We start from the raw sequence: 14,807 nt of genomic DNA on the forward strand, positions 1-14,807 counted from the left end.
TTAAATATGAAGAAAGTATAATAATTGGCATAATGTTTATCATAATAATCAGTATAGTGGTAAACCTAATCACATTAAAGATCAAATTAGTTCCCATATTGCTAATTAACATTAAGGAAATGAGGAAATAGAGTTGTGTTACTAAGGCTAAGAATTTGATTAATTTAGTACCAATAAGGGTGACACATTTTTAGTATTATGCGTTCATGTTTATATGTATTGATCGGGAAATTAGCTTGTATGGGGAATGTTTGCTCTATTTGTGGGCAGTAAAGGGGGCTGCTTATAAACTCCTTTATTAGAAGCTACATACTAGTTTGAAATAGTATTCTAGCAAGATCCCAGAAATGAATAGTATGTGTTGTAGTTTGAAGTGTAGTCTGTTTAAATGTATAATGTGGGTCTCTATTTAAAAATGTAAATAAGCAAACTTATAGTATGTCATTGCCAGTAATATATGTAAGTTTTATAATTACATTTGTTTCATACCAGCTGATTGTTGGGTTATTTTATTCTGAAATGTATATATATATAATATATATATGTATATATATATATATATATATATAGATAGATAGATAGTAATTTATATAATATATATTGCGATTAAGCAAAACTTAATATTCGGCGTTTCAGCCACTCTAGGATTCCTCAGGCTTATGCGCGAATCCTGTGGTTGTTTCTCGTTTTTATATGGCCCTCTTCTGTTGAGGATTTTAGTTAGTCAATCCGCTTTCTCGTATCCACCGCGCCCCTTCCTATCAGTCAATGGGCATGAATTTTATCGAACAACGGATATGTTTAAGAACTAGGTTAGTAGTTTCAGGCATACCTATTCCTGCTTTGATTTATATATATATATATAAATATACATATGTGTGCATACATATATGCATATATATATACATATATATACATACATATATGAGTGATCGTTTATGTATATTCATGTTTATTTAATTTATTTATTTGTTTATTTTCTATTGTTTTTAGTTTTAAAGCTATTTTGTATCGCTATCCTAGAGTAAGTTTGATTTTGTGAACAAAGTTTTATAGATTTTGGTGTTCTTGAAAGTACAGGATAGCAAATTTTTCATGAAGGCATACATTATATGGGTCGTCTAAATGCCTACACTTGGTAGCTTGTGTTATTATTTTCCATTCGACTTCCAGCGAATGTCCGCTTTCTCCGAGTTCCCAGTATTTATTCGCTAGTGTTTTTTATACGTTGTTTTTTATTGTTGAATGCACTTTTGTGGTCATAGAATCGGGTTTTGAAATCTAAGGAAGTCAGGCCTACGTAATGTTTCTTGTTATTCGAGTTTTCTTTCGCAAATATTGTTGCTTGATAAACTACGCTTTTAGTAAGACATTTATTTTGAACTGGGCAAAGTATGTGGTGTCTACAGTTGCATTAATCTTGATCGTTATTAGTCATGTTTTTATGGAATGGTTATTTTTGTCCAGGGTTGGTTTGTTATTATTATTATTATTATTATTATTATTATTATTATTATTATTATTATTATTATTATTATTATTATTATTATTATTATTTCTGCTAGTGTAGGTTTTATTTTTGTCATGGTGTCTACTTTTTTATTGTATATTCCGTTGTTGTTTACATTGCTTTTATTTAGTATTTTGTTATTATGTGCTTTAATTATCATCTCTAAATTTTCGCAACAACTGTAGGATAACTTTAAGGTATTTTTATTGAAGTAAAGGGTTGGTTGCGGGATAGTGTTTTTTAATAAGATCTAGAAATTTCTTGCCAAGTTTTGTTTTTAACATTTGATTGTATGGGGCCGTATACCAAATTATAGTCCTTTTTCTTCTATTTTCAATTTTATTATAGTTGTTGGTGTTTTGTTGCTTATATTTGATATCCACTATTTTTAGGGATGTTTCGTAGATATTGGTTTACCTGTTAAATGCATTTTCATCGCTTGAGTTATTACTGAGTCTATTTACGATCGAGTCAGAAATGTGTTTTATAATTGATGGTTGGTGATTGGACTTAGGGGTTACGAAAATTGGAGTAGCGTTATCTTGTAGGTATGGTTCATATGTGGTTTTATCTAAGTTTAACGTGACGTCCAGGAAGTTTGTTATTTTTATGTTAGCTGATACGTCTGCTTTTAGGCCTAATTTGTACATAATTTTCTTAAAGTTTTCTTCCTTGACTTTGTTGGAGTTGTTTATTATAGCTAGTCCATTATCTCTATATAGGCCGATATCCGTAGTATCGAATATCCTTGTGAGGGTATATTGAATGAATAATCCAACAAGATCTGATGCCTCTACAAAATCTCTGGTACCCATCGCGAAATCAAACGAATTTTTCATTTTAGTTTTTTATCCATTGGTTATTGTTATTTATTAGAACTGATTTTCTACATTTTTTAATGATGTTGATTTCTTCCGAGGATATATCAGTGTATGTCTCAGCAAATTCTAGGGCAATGTTAAAAAGATCTTCGGATATCGAAGGATATAAGTCTATGATGTCAAACTGTATAAACGTACATTTATCTTTGTTTTCTATATTTTTAAACCAGGTGATTGCTTCGGTCGTGTTTGTCCACTTGTTAATTCTAGGTCTTGTTTTATTTGTTTGTTTACTCTAGAATATACTGTTTTGCAAATTCTCCCTATTTCTGGTTTAGTTGGGTTTATCAGGTGGGTGCTGGGATTATTATTAAAGTCCCATTTGTTGTCTTTACGCAGAATGTATTCCTCTCTAGGTTTCAATTTGCCAACTTTATCGCTAATTTTTAATTTATCGGTAATTTGTTTACTTTCGGTATTTATTATATCTATGTAGTCGCATTCGTTTGTATCTATTTTTTTTAGCTTTTTGTAATGTTTTCTGTGATTAGTTTGTTATATTGTGTATTATCTATTTTAAAAAAGTTTCTGGTTTTATTGGCTTTTACAAAGAGTTGTTTATGTTTCTAATGATTTTGTGTAGTTTCCGTTGGAAATTGTTAGGTTGGTTGTGGAATTCTAAGTTTTTAATTACGTTTAAAAGCCCATTTCCAAAATTTTTCAAAAGGTCTACTGTTTTCGCATTTTTAAGGGTTTTAAAACCATAGGATTCTTTTTTGTTTACGTTTTCATTTTTAAGGAAGAAATTTGGTCGCCATCACATTCGGCGTATTAGTTCATCTGTTTGCTGGGTGTGGGGATTTTTTTTAACAATGTTTCGAAATTAACTCTTTCCATATCAATTTTAATGTGGTGAAATAAATTCTTTTGAGAGTGCTCGACTGCTTCAGGAGCTAAGTATGACTATAACAATGAAGTAGTTATATATATATATATATATATATATATATATATATACATATATATATATACATATATACATATATATATATGTGTGTGTGTGCGTGTGTGTGATATCTACGTTTATCTGCGTGCATTTGTTTTCCTAAAATCATTGAACTCCTACTTAGGGAATATACGCTTTAGAGCCCTGGCCTGAAACAATATGAAAAATTAGGATGAAAAGCAATACCTAAGGACACCGCAACGTGGATTCATTAGAAGACAAATGCACCGATTAAATTATTGAATTAAAGTCGCGTATATTTCATTTCCAAGGTAATATACATGTTACTATTTTTTATATGTAAAACTTTACTATTGACACCGTTCTATAATTTGTACTTTTGTATGTATTGTAGATAAAAATCATTTACCAAGATTGAAGCTGCGTTTTTTTTTCAAATTAATTTTTGACTTATTGTTAATAAGAATACATTATCTTCTTACAAATTAATTGTGTAATTTATATTAACCATCCTGAAGATCAATACTTGCTTTTTTGTATACTTTCTTTGAGATAAGCTGTATCATAGGGGTAAGCGTTTAATAATGCAGTTCATGTCGGATTCTTTGTCCGATACTTTACTGTGGAAAACAACTTTGAAGAATACAATGAAAAATAAGGTATTAGCTCGCACACACTGCGCGTCTTATCGTCCCTGATTTCATCATTCGTTCGGCATACAAGCCTGCTCTCTCATGCAACTTTAATCAAAATAATATTTTGTTTGCTGTCGATTTGTACATGCATTTATTATCGCTTGGTCAAAAACATCCACAATTTTTTTTTAAATCGAAAAACAAACATATACAAATAAATCAGCTTCTTTCAAAGCAAATGACAAACTCCCATTGCATTTAGACGTGCTAACATTTTCTGAAATAATCCCTCCCGTTTTGTTTCTTTATTTCGCTTACTCTGTGTATATATTTTTATTCATATTTTGTATGCTCAGTAGCATTTTTATTTATTTTATGTGGTATTCGAGTTCGTTCTCTACTTTGAACTTTTCAAAAAGCAATTAACAATAATGCGCCTTTTCTAAAATGCTTTCGATGATAACACGCTATCATGAAATGCGTTTATTCTGAATTAGGACATGAACGTGCTCATAATTTCGGGGACTTTACCGTTGTTATCTTCGCCATTCATTTTCCGATTTATATTGAGAAATAAATAGTGTGTGCGTTACATCGTGTGCAAACACCAATATCGAATTCGAGTTAATCACGTTTTCTTTTTATTCCCTTACGATTAACACTGACTACATCACTAAAATTATGAAGAACATGTGCAATTTTTACATAAACTAGCAGGAAAACTTTCTCGGCGTGTCGTAGAAAGTTATAAAATTATATTATTTTTACTTATTTTATTTTTCAAGTTTTTTTTTATATTAACATCTACGTCAGCAACCCTTTGAATATGAAATTAATCTTCAACCTTGTTTAGTTTCTATGAATAGGTGAACTGAAAATATAACTATAATTTACGTGTTGTAATTGTAGTGTGTGCCCAGAAAATGTAATTCATATTTACGTCTCGTCAATTATTTAAATTGTATTTATTTCTGACGTATTCACAAATAAAAAACCGTAAATTATGATGAATTATTTATTTCTACTACAAATTTAAACATGAATCTTTCAGCTCCTGAGTTCTTCGTTTAAATATAATATGTTTTCAGTTTTAAATTAAATCTTCAAAATGTATTATAACATCTTGAAAGTATTCAGGTTTCGTATATCGCTTATATTTTTGCAGAATAAATATTAAAACCGCTGCAGGGATGCGGCTTTTATTATCTACTTACAAGACCCGTTGTCTAATCGAAGCCGTCACCCCACGTCGTAATAAAATAAATTAAGCTTGCTGGTAATGGCAAATCCCAGGTCAAAATCTTAATAAAGTCTTTTTGGATATACATCCTAACCTTCTTATGTTAAGAACGTAGTATTGAATAGAACCGCCTAACCCCATCATGGTAAGAAGGGCGTGTGTAATAGACAACCAATTTATGAAAGAGGCTTGCCAAAGTATTTCCCCAAATTAAAATCCGGGGCCTGGTCGTGTTGTGCAAAGAGAAGTACACGTGTATATCGCGAGTATGTAGAATAAGGAAGGAAAGTTACTAATTCATTTCATGATATCTCGGAAACTACTTGTATCCGCCAAATTTAAATGAGATTGCATTAATCAGCTAAGCCTAAATCATAGAAAAGGTATAAGTTTAAAAGAAAATCGTGTAGGCTGAGCTAAGTTTAAAAAAGGGATTACATAAAAAATATTGTCTGGGCAGTGTCGATAATGAGCCATGTAAAGGGAAGTAAACTAAAAACAAACATATTCAACAAAAAGAAATTAATAACAATAACAGAAATATTAGTCCATCTGTAGGTAATCTAATAAAAAGGTAAATTATTGCTTTATCTGCGAAAATTATTTGACAAAATAACTAAAGAAACTAGTTTAAATTTAGGTAAATACAAAAATCATAAAAATGAGAATTTTTCTAGATGTAATTCAAGTTCGGAGTGTAAGAATGCGTATAATGTAAAATTAATAATTTTTATGATTTCTTACTTTAGAATCCAAAACGCTCCTCTCAAAAAAGGAAAAACAAAATTTAAATATAAAAGAAGATGTTGTAAGGGTTTAGAAGACACTCCGAAACCAATGATTTTTTCCCCTAATCAATTAATGTAGGCCGGTGCAACTTGGATCTAGGGGGCTACTATTTGGGACATAAATTCATTTGTGCATGTATTGAGTTGAACAGCAAGATATCTGTTTATATTTTTTAGCTGTTTTACAGCAGTTCATTGTGCAGAGGGAAACACGCCTCTTGTATTAACAGATTCGTTCATATTTTCATCTGGTTATTTTATTAAATCAAAACATGAAAAGAGAAAGATTTTATTAAATCAAAACATGAACAGAGAAACTGGACGATTTCTTTGTAATCAAAGTAAAATAAATAAACGTTAACATAACATGCACTATTAAAAGAAACAAACAAAGTACTAGTTGCTGCAGCTAATTTTGTAAATGTTATCATCTAATAGAACTATTGTTGGTTCGTTAATTTTTTTTTAACTGTAACATGTCGTCTACTTATAAATCAAAGGAAAATGTGTCGCAACTTGTAGTGAAAGTATCGTTTGTTTTTGGTCTTCTAGTCGGATGTAGACAAGAGTTTGTATTTCTTTACTAAGAAATAAATAAAATTTATCACCGCATAATTTAGGTCGCAAATACTGGGCATTATATGAATGAACCTCCAACGAATTTGTTATTGTAATGAATGTAGATAATTATGTAAATAATGTAGATTATTTAAAAACGGCAAAATTTACGACGCTAAAACTAACGAATCAACGGCATTTGAAATAAATGTAAAGATTACAAGGAAAAATAGCGCTATCATATATGTATTAAATATATGACTGTTTTATTGTGTAATTTAAATCTATGTGATTGTAAGTTGGTGTAAACATTACTATGTAACATCGCGGAATATCGACGGTAAAAATAAACTAATTTAATTTATAAAAATGCGTGACAATAATGTGTGTGTTGTTTATGTTTAGGCTATAACTACGTACATTTATAAATATGGTAGAATATTTCTTGTGTAGTATGCATAAAAGTAATGATTCGTGATGTTGGAGAAGTAATATTGTATATGGTTATACATGTTTTTTACAAGTATTTTTGTAATCCTGAATAATAGAATTATATGTTCTCAGTCAATACGAATAGCCGGAATGTTAATAGTGAGAAGTCATTTTTTTTTTGATAATCGAAGTGTAAAAGTAGTTTTATGTGTACGAGGTTTTCACCGTTTTATTTAGTATTCCAGGGCAATATAGTGATAATGCTTATATATATATATATGCCCGTGGTGAGTAGAAGCGGTAATTAGATTTAGAGACGACAATACATACTGCTTCGTGTAAAGATCTTGGCGATCGTGGTGATGTCGTTCGTAGTACGAAAAGTTGATTTTTATCGTAACGTATAATTGTGTTTAACGGCTTCAAAAGTTACATAGGATAGTGGATAACAGTTTAGATATAGTACATTTGTATGTGCTATCTGTTATTGCAAACCTTAACGTAAATTTGTCGACCGACGGTTTTCTGCAATCATTTTATCATATAATAGATACTCTTTCCTGATTTTATAATTCATCCAATACTTAAATAAAAATAATTCGTTCCGGAATAGGCATTTAAAACTTTTCAAAGTACTGGATTTCATAGAAAGTATGTATATTTTAAATAGTCTATCAAAATAATTAAAATATTTATTTTTATTACATCAATTATTTCTTCTGTCGCAGAATTAATCTAAGACTTAGATAATTCTAAATGTTTCCGAATTGAGTACATAAAATGAGGGCATTTTTAAATGTTCGTTTTCTTAAATTCATTCCGTATTTAACAGTTGTGCTTATATCCAAGCAATCAAATATCTGTCTAAGATAAGGTTTTTAAAGTACTGAACATATTCGTTTGTCATATCGAATATTTGATTGTTTACGAATTCCTTCTTACCTGATCTTCTGTTTTTATTGGATAATGTCTCGACGTCGGATGATATGATAAGTATATCTGGAATAATTTACTTAAAATTCTAAAAATATTCGATATTTAATTTACATAATCTGGTGATTTAGTTGGGCCCTATCTAATTCAATAAATAAATCTCACAAGATTTTTATAACGTAAAAATTTAGTTGAACTTTGACTGTATGTCTTCTAAACATAGAAAATATAGTAAGTACACAATTATTTTATATTATTTACTTTCAACAACTTTCAAACAATAATGTAAAATGTCATAGTCAAATTTATTACGCCCTTTACTATTATATACTTGTAAATTATTTGTAATTTATTAAAACCTTCAGACATTTTCGGTAGGTAATTAGCAAGTTTTCACACATACCAACAGAAATATTTTACAAATCATCGATTTTTAAAAAAATGTGTATTGTTGAAATGTTTGTAGATATAATCCCTTAGATGTTAGATTGTGTTCGGTTCGGGAATTTACTTAGCTTTGCATGACATATTTATCTTATTATCCCACAATTATTTCCTAACATATTTTTCTAGATGTTCTGTGATCATTATCATGAAAAAATCCGTTCTTCACTATCTCTCCTTGTTATTTAGATTGTAAGTTATACCTGTTTGGTTGAAAATATCCAATTGATGCCGAAACGACCCTCAAATCCTCATCTAGGAGGTTGAATTGTTAGCTATATTCTCTTTTGCGCAGTGTAATAAGATACTTACATGTTATAATAACGAAAAAATCATTTTTAGACCGTAAACCGTAAGCCGTTTCGTCTTCAGTATTTTTTTCAGTCTTAAAAAAAAATATCTGTAACCTCTGGCTTTAATAATTCGATTCAGCCGGTGAGACCGCTGTTGCAGTGTTAGGATCAGGTGTACTCCTATACAGATGTAGGAATATTTGGAGGTCTTCCCTCTGTGGGGGTGACTTAAGTTTCTTCAGTGCTCTTTTGAGAGTGCCCTCAAAGCGTTCTTCCTGCTCATTCGATCTTAGGTAATATTGGATAGTGGTGATTTGTTTAATTTGGAACGTGTCGTAAAAACTTTTGAACTCTGCAGACGTGAACTGTGTCAAATTGTTGATTACGATGCAGTCTACTACACCGAAATGAATACACAGTTTATGTAGTAAATCTATTTTTGTCCTAGTTGTCGGGCTTTGTCAACTTAATACATGATGTAATGTAATGACTTTACACCCTTTCATAGACGAAATGGACCATTGATATATTGGCCCTCTCACGCGACTGAGGCTTCTACACAGACAAGGAAGATAGATCTACTAAACACACTCCTCAAGCCTCGAGCGTTTTATTACGCGCTGGAAGAAAGTACAGTCATATCGAAAAAGAAGACCTGTCGATTGTGTTTGGCATGAGAAAGTTTCAAAGTTTCATTCGTGGAAGATCTTTTATCTTGCAAACTAACCATAAACCATGACTAGCGATTTTTGGTTAGAAAAAGGGATTCCTACTCATACAGCATATAGATTACAAAGATGGAGTATTATTTTGCTCAATTATGATTTCAAAATGAAACGCCTAGCATCTAGTAAAATTTCATATGCAGATGGTTTGTCGAGATTGATCCCAGTAAAACTGAAATCGAAGAAACTGTTATAGCAGCACTAAAAGAAGAAAATTAACTAACAAATATATTAATAAATACTGCTAGGGAAATTCCTGTTACATTTGAGGAAATAAAGAAAGCAGCGAAAACAGATAAATATATTAATAAGACAAAAAACAAACAAGTGGGGCAAGAGGAAAAGTATGAAAAAAAGATTAAAAGTGTTTCCATTTTCTATGTGCGATTAAACCCTGATGTACACAGAAAGAGTAGAAATACCACAAGTATTACAAAAGAAAATCCTAAACGGAATTCCACATGGGACATCCAGGATCTTCAGAATGATTGTCCCAGTAAAAGGATTTACATACTGGCATGAAATGGACCAGGGAATTAGGAAAATGCTGAAATTATGTAAATGTTACCAACTAGCAGCAAGACCTCCCCCCATACAGACGCAACCTTGGCCTAAAAGAGACGTACCCTGGACACGCATACATATCGATTACGCAGGACCTCTGAAGGTATATTACTACCTAGTAATCGTAGATTTGTTTTTTACAAGGTGCTCACCACTTATCAAGGGCCGGAAGGCAATCAGGAATAAGGGTTATTGTAAGTACAGTACGTTAGTGTGGAGATTTAATAAAGTGTCTACTTAAGGGGGCGATTCATCAGGAATTTGTTTACGTTAGACTTGAAGACACCAGTTTTTATTCAGGTGAGAAGCAGGCAGACGGAACAGAATTCCACAGGCGTGAAGTTCTAACAAAGAAGTTGTGTTCATGGTATTTACGTTTGGATTTAGGCATAGATAAAGAGTGAGGAAAAATTTTGATAGTGCATTAAGCTAGACGAGTTTATTTCGTAAAAGATTGGCGAGGGGGGCCAAAGATTGGAGTTCAGACGAGCACTTGCCATGGAAATAACGATAAAACAAAGATATGCTTTCAACATCGCTTTTGTTGGAGAGAGGTTGCAGGAAAAGAAAAGGGCATCCCCTACTAAGCCACGAAGTCTATTTTGTACGTCAAAATGTCCAGAAATGTTAAAATACCAACACCCGACAGCGGTAAACACAATAAAAGCACTGCCCGAGGTAGGTAGTCGGTTCTGTTGGTTGGTTGGTTGGTTGTTTTTGTTTTACGGCAAATCGACCTTTTTCGGGTTGTTTAATGCCGAATCAAAAGATTTTGAAGAAATTGTTTTTAATAGAATATATGTGTTGTTTTCACGTCGGTTTCTATTTAACCCATAGTTGGGACCCTAACAAGTACTACCACTCCGGGTCAGAGTGCCCCTGTGAGCAATGCTAATTAAAGGGTGGCTCCACACTCCCCAAAGCACACAAGCTGGGACCTCACCACTGGATATAGTTTAAGGTCATATCCAGAACCCTCATTGAGGGACTTTTACCCCCTACAGGGGGGAGTCGGAGTAATCTAATGCCCCACCGACATGGCCGGAGGTATCTAGTCGGTTCGGAGTTCCGAAAACAATTGTTAGTGATAATGGTCCTATGTACACAGGTCAAGAATTACAGCACTCCTGTTAGGCTCTGGCTATTAAACACATTACAACACGAACTTTTAACCCTCAATTAAACCGACAAGCGGAAAAATTGTCGATATTTTTAAACGAGCTTTACAAAAGAATAAAAGATCGACACAGAAGAAAACAGCATCAAAACATTCTTAACAATATATAGGAGATCGCCAAATCAAAGTACAAGTGTTAAATTATACTTAGCTGAAATTATTCGGTGTTCGATTGGTTTATCCCAAAATAAAAAAAAAATAAAAAAGTATCAAGGATAATGTAAGGTAAAAGACTTACAATAACGGGGATAAAGAGGTCTTCAAAAATTATCGAGCACGAAGAGTTTTTGGGAAGAAAGCATATCCTAAAGGATAATTGGAAGAATGGTTTACTTTATAAAAGGGCAGGGTTTTTCCACAAAAAATAGTAACAACGGAGACCCCGATATATAGAAAAAGTCAGAAACCAAGCGTTACAAATGGAATTGTACATGATACTTGCCATATAAAACCTAGAAACATGGAAATAGCAGTAACTCAGAAATCCAATCACTCTCCAAAACTAAAAAAAAAAAAAAAAAAACGAAAACACAAATGGAAATAGAAATGAATGGAAAAAGAAAAGGAGCGGATCTTTTTGAAAAAGTGTAAAACGGAAAAGCGTGGTAGAAGCAAACTGCTATGGAAAATTAAGCTTGGGAGGAAGGAGACGTAATGGAATAACCCAACAGCCCTTAATAGATGAAATGAACTATGGATATATTGACGCTCTCAGGTGACTGAGTCACAAGGAAAACGATAGGAAAAGAATAAGTAAATATCGTGAGTAACTATAATGTCACATGCATTCCCTTGTAAATGACCCCCTTGTCTTTTACCCATAACCCCCTGTTTTTGCTGCATTCTTATTTAAAGTAAGGATATAACAATACATGCGACTACTTTGTGTAGTTATTAACTATTATTTAGTAATAGTTTTCGTCGACTATTATTGAGTAATATCTACTATTATTAAGTAACTCTGGACTCTAAATCAGTAATAGTAGTCGTCGACCTGCAAAGTGGATATAAATTCTAGACGATGGATGGTCAGACTCAAGCCAGCGTATGAATGAAATAGGTAGGGATTTTGCTACGAGAGTGAAACCTGTACAAAAGTCGGTCGTCTGCATTGTGTATTTGCCCATGTAAGACCAGTAGACACCGCGCATCATCATTCTCTTCATTCGGTTTGTCCAGGTTTCATTCTGTGAAAATCTCGTAGAGTACGTTTCTGGAATCTTTTTCAAATCATCACTCTTTTCGCCACATAGTAACACCCTGCTGAGAATACTTCAAAACCACTGTCGTCATTTATGGCGATTTTGTTTTTTTTATGCCGCGAATAAACCGGACGTTTTCTGATACACTTTTAAATTCAGGTGCGGATACTAGAAGCGGTCTATTTCGTTGTCCATCATTTTTTTTCACAATCAGTAAAAAGAATATCAATGATATATATATATATATATATATATATATATATATATATATATATATGTATGTATATATATATATATACAATATATTATATACAATTATAATTAATAAAATACGATCGGCAATTGATAGGTTAACCTTTATTGGATGCGTAGTTTTCTTACTGCACATAGTAACTCGAGTATTATTTGTTTTCCTTAAGTTGATTACAATATGTGAGAAAATTCTATTTCTGGATCTATTCGTTTATTCTGACACCATTAAACGATTACGACGAATAGACACGCTTTCTTGAAGTGTGATAGTCTTTCCTCAATATACTCGGATGAAAATAACTTTGTGTGACGGTCAAAAGATCTAAAAAAAACATTACGACTCCCAGATATAGCAGGACATGAGGAATGATGAAAAGGTTGCGATTAATATTCCGTAGATTCTTGTAGCTACGGGCAAACATACATATCTCCTTACAAAATTGTTGTTTTTGCCTATTAAATCATGCAATCTATTTGGATAAAATTATATGTAAACAACATAAAACAGCGATGTGATTGTGGAAAACCACCGTACAGATGTCAGACATTGCAATATATATATATATATATATATATATATATATATATATATATATATATATATATATATATATACATAACTATATATAATGTATATGAAGAGAGAAAAACATGTATGTATATATATGTATATATATTTATACATACATATATATTTATATATACACATATATTTATATATATAGATATACATATATACTATATATGTATATATATATATATATATGCACACAAACTCCCCCTATATATATATATATATATATATATATATATATATATATATATATATATATATATATGTGCGTTTGTGCGTCTCTTGGTGTGTCTATAGGTCTGTGTGTGTTTGTGTGTGTAACATTGTAAAAATAATAGAACGTTGTTGTTTAATAATCATTTTTTGTTCTTATTGATCTTTCAACTTGCTTTTTTATTCACATCTCTCTTTATAACCAAATGAAATCAACCATGAACGTTTTTTAATATTAATGGAATAATAATCAGGTGAATGAGAGAACGTATGACGATGCTATTCTAATGAAAATGTAATTGTGTTAAATATATATTTGTAGTCATCGACATAATGTTCTGTTTCCTTGTATCACAACTCATCAGTACAGAACGAATAGCACCTCTCCCAAGCCAAGGATGTAACCTAGCACCGTCATGTTGACAGTCGGCAGTTCTACCACTCGACTACGGAAGCGATGTTCGCAAATAACCTTGCCGAATATCTATTTTAAACAAACCTCCGTCCATAAATGAGTATCTACACAAACAGAATCCAATCAGCAGTAAGTGCCAAAGAACTGGTAACTGTCTCAGCTGCAGGTTTACGGGAGTGCCCTTCTCACGAAATGGATAGTTGTCAAAAGATACTTGCAGACACAGATTGAGATTGCAAGCCCCCAAGAGCCGTCAAATGCTGGAGAGACGACCGGAAAATAAAAATAATTAATGTAAGCTATTTTAAAAGTCTCGACATATCTAATTGTGTTGCAAGTATTCAGAAATGATCTTCTTAGGGGATTTTGCACATCTGTCAGTAATGTAATAATAATAATAATAATAATAATATATATATATATATATATATATATATATATATATATATATATATATATATATATATGAAATACAGATATGACGCAGGTTGTAAAATACCGTAAATATAAAGTTTAATTATACCTGAGTGTCAATATTTACTAAACTAAGTATGTTAGAAATTATCATATTTACTCTCACCCCCTCTTAAACTCCTGTTAGTAAAAACAACAATTGTTAAATTCAATATGAGATACAATAATAGAAAATAGTAATGCTATTCTTATATAAGAACTGCTTAGTGTTATTAGTGACACTTATATATAAACAACCGCATTGGTAAATAAAACGTGTTACGTGGACAGACATCTTGCTGCCCAAATCCCCACATAGTACAGCAGTAGACGTTGGCCCGGATAGTAGCCCCCTACACCAAAGGGGCAATATGCCTTGTTTTGGGTCAAAATATAAAAAATATAAAAAGAAGTATTCTTGAGCAACTTATATTGTGTAAAATGACAATATATGAAGTGAACAAATTTTCACACATCTCCTTACGAATTCTAAAACTTGAAAAACATTATAATCAAGTATTTCAAGCCCCAGTCTATAAGATTTTTTTATCTCTATTCGTCAGAATTGTATACATTTCGTTATAGGAAATGTTACGTTTTTTTTTCTCTCA

This window comes from Euprymna scolopes, chromosome 4, assembly GCF_053919585.1.
Source record: "Euprymna scolopes isolate OS-2025 chromosome 4, ASM5391958v1, whole genome shotgun sequence".
Classification (NCBI taxonomy): Eukaryota; Metazoa; Mollusca; class Cephalopoda; order Sepiida; family Sepiolidae; genus Euprymna; species Euprymna scolopes.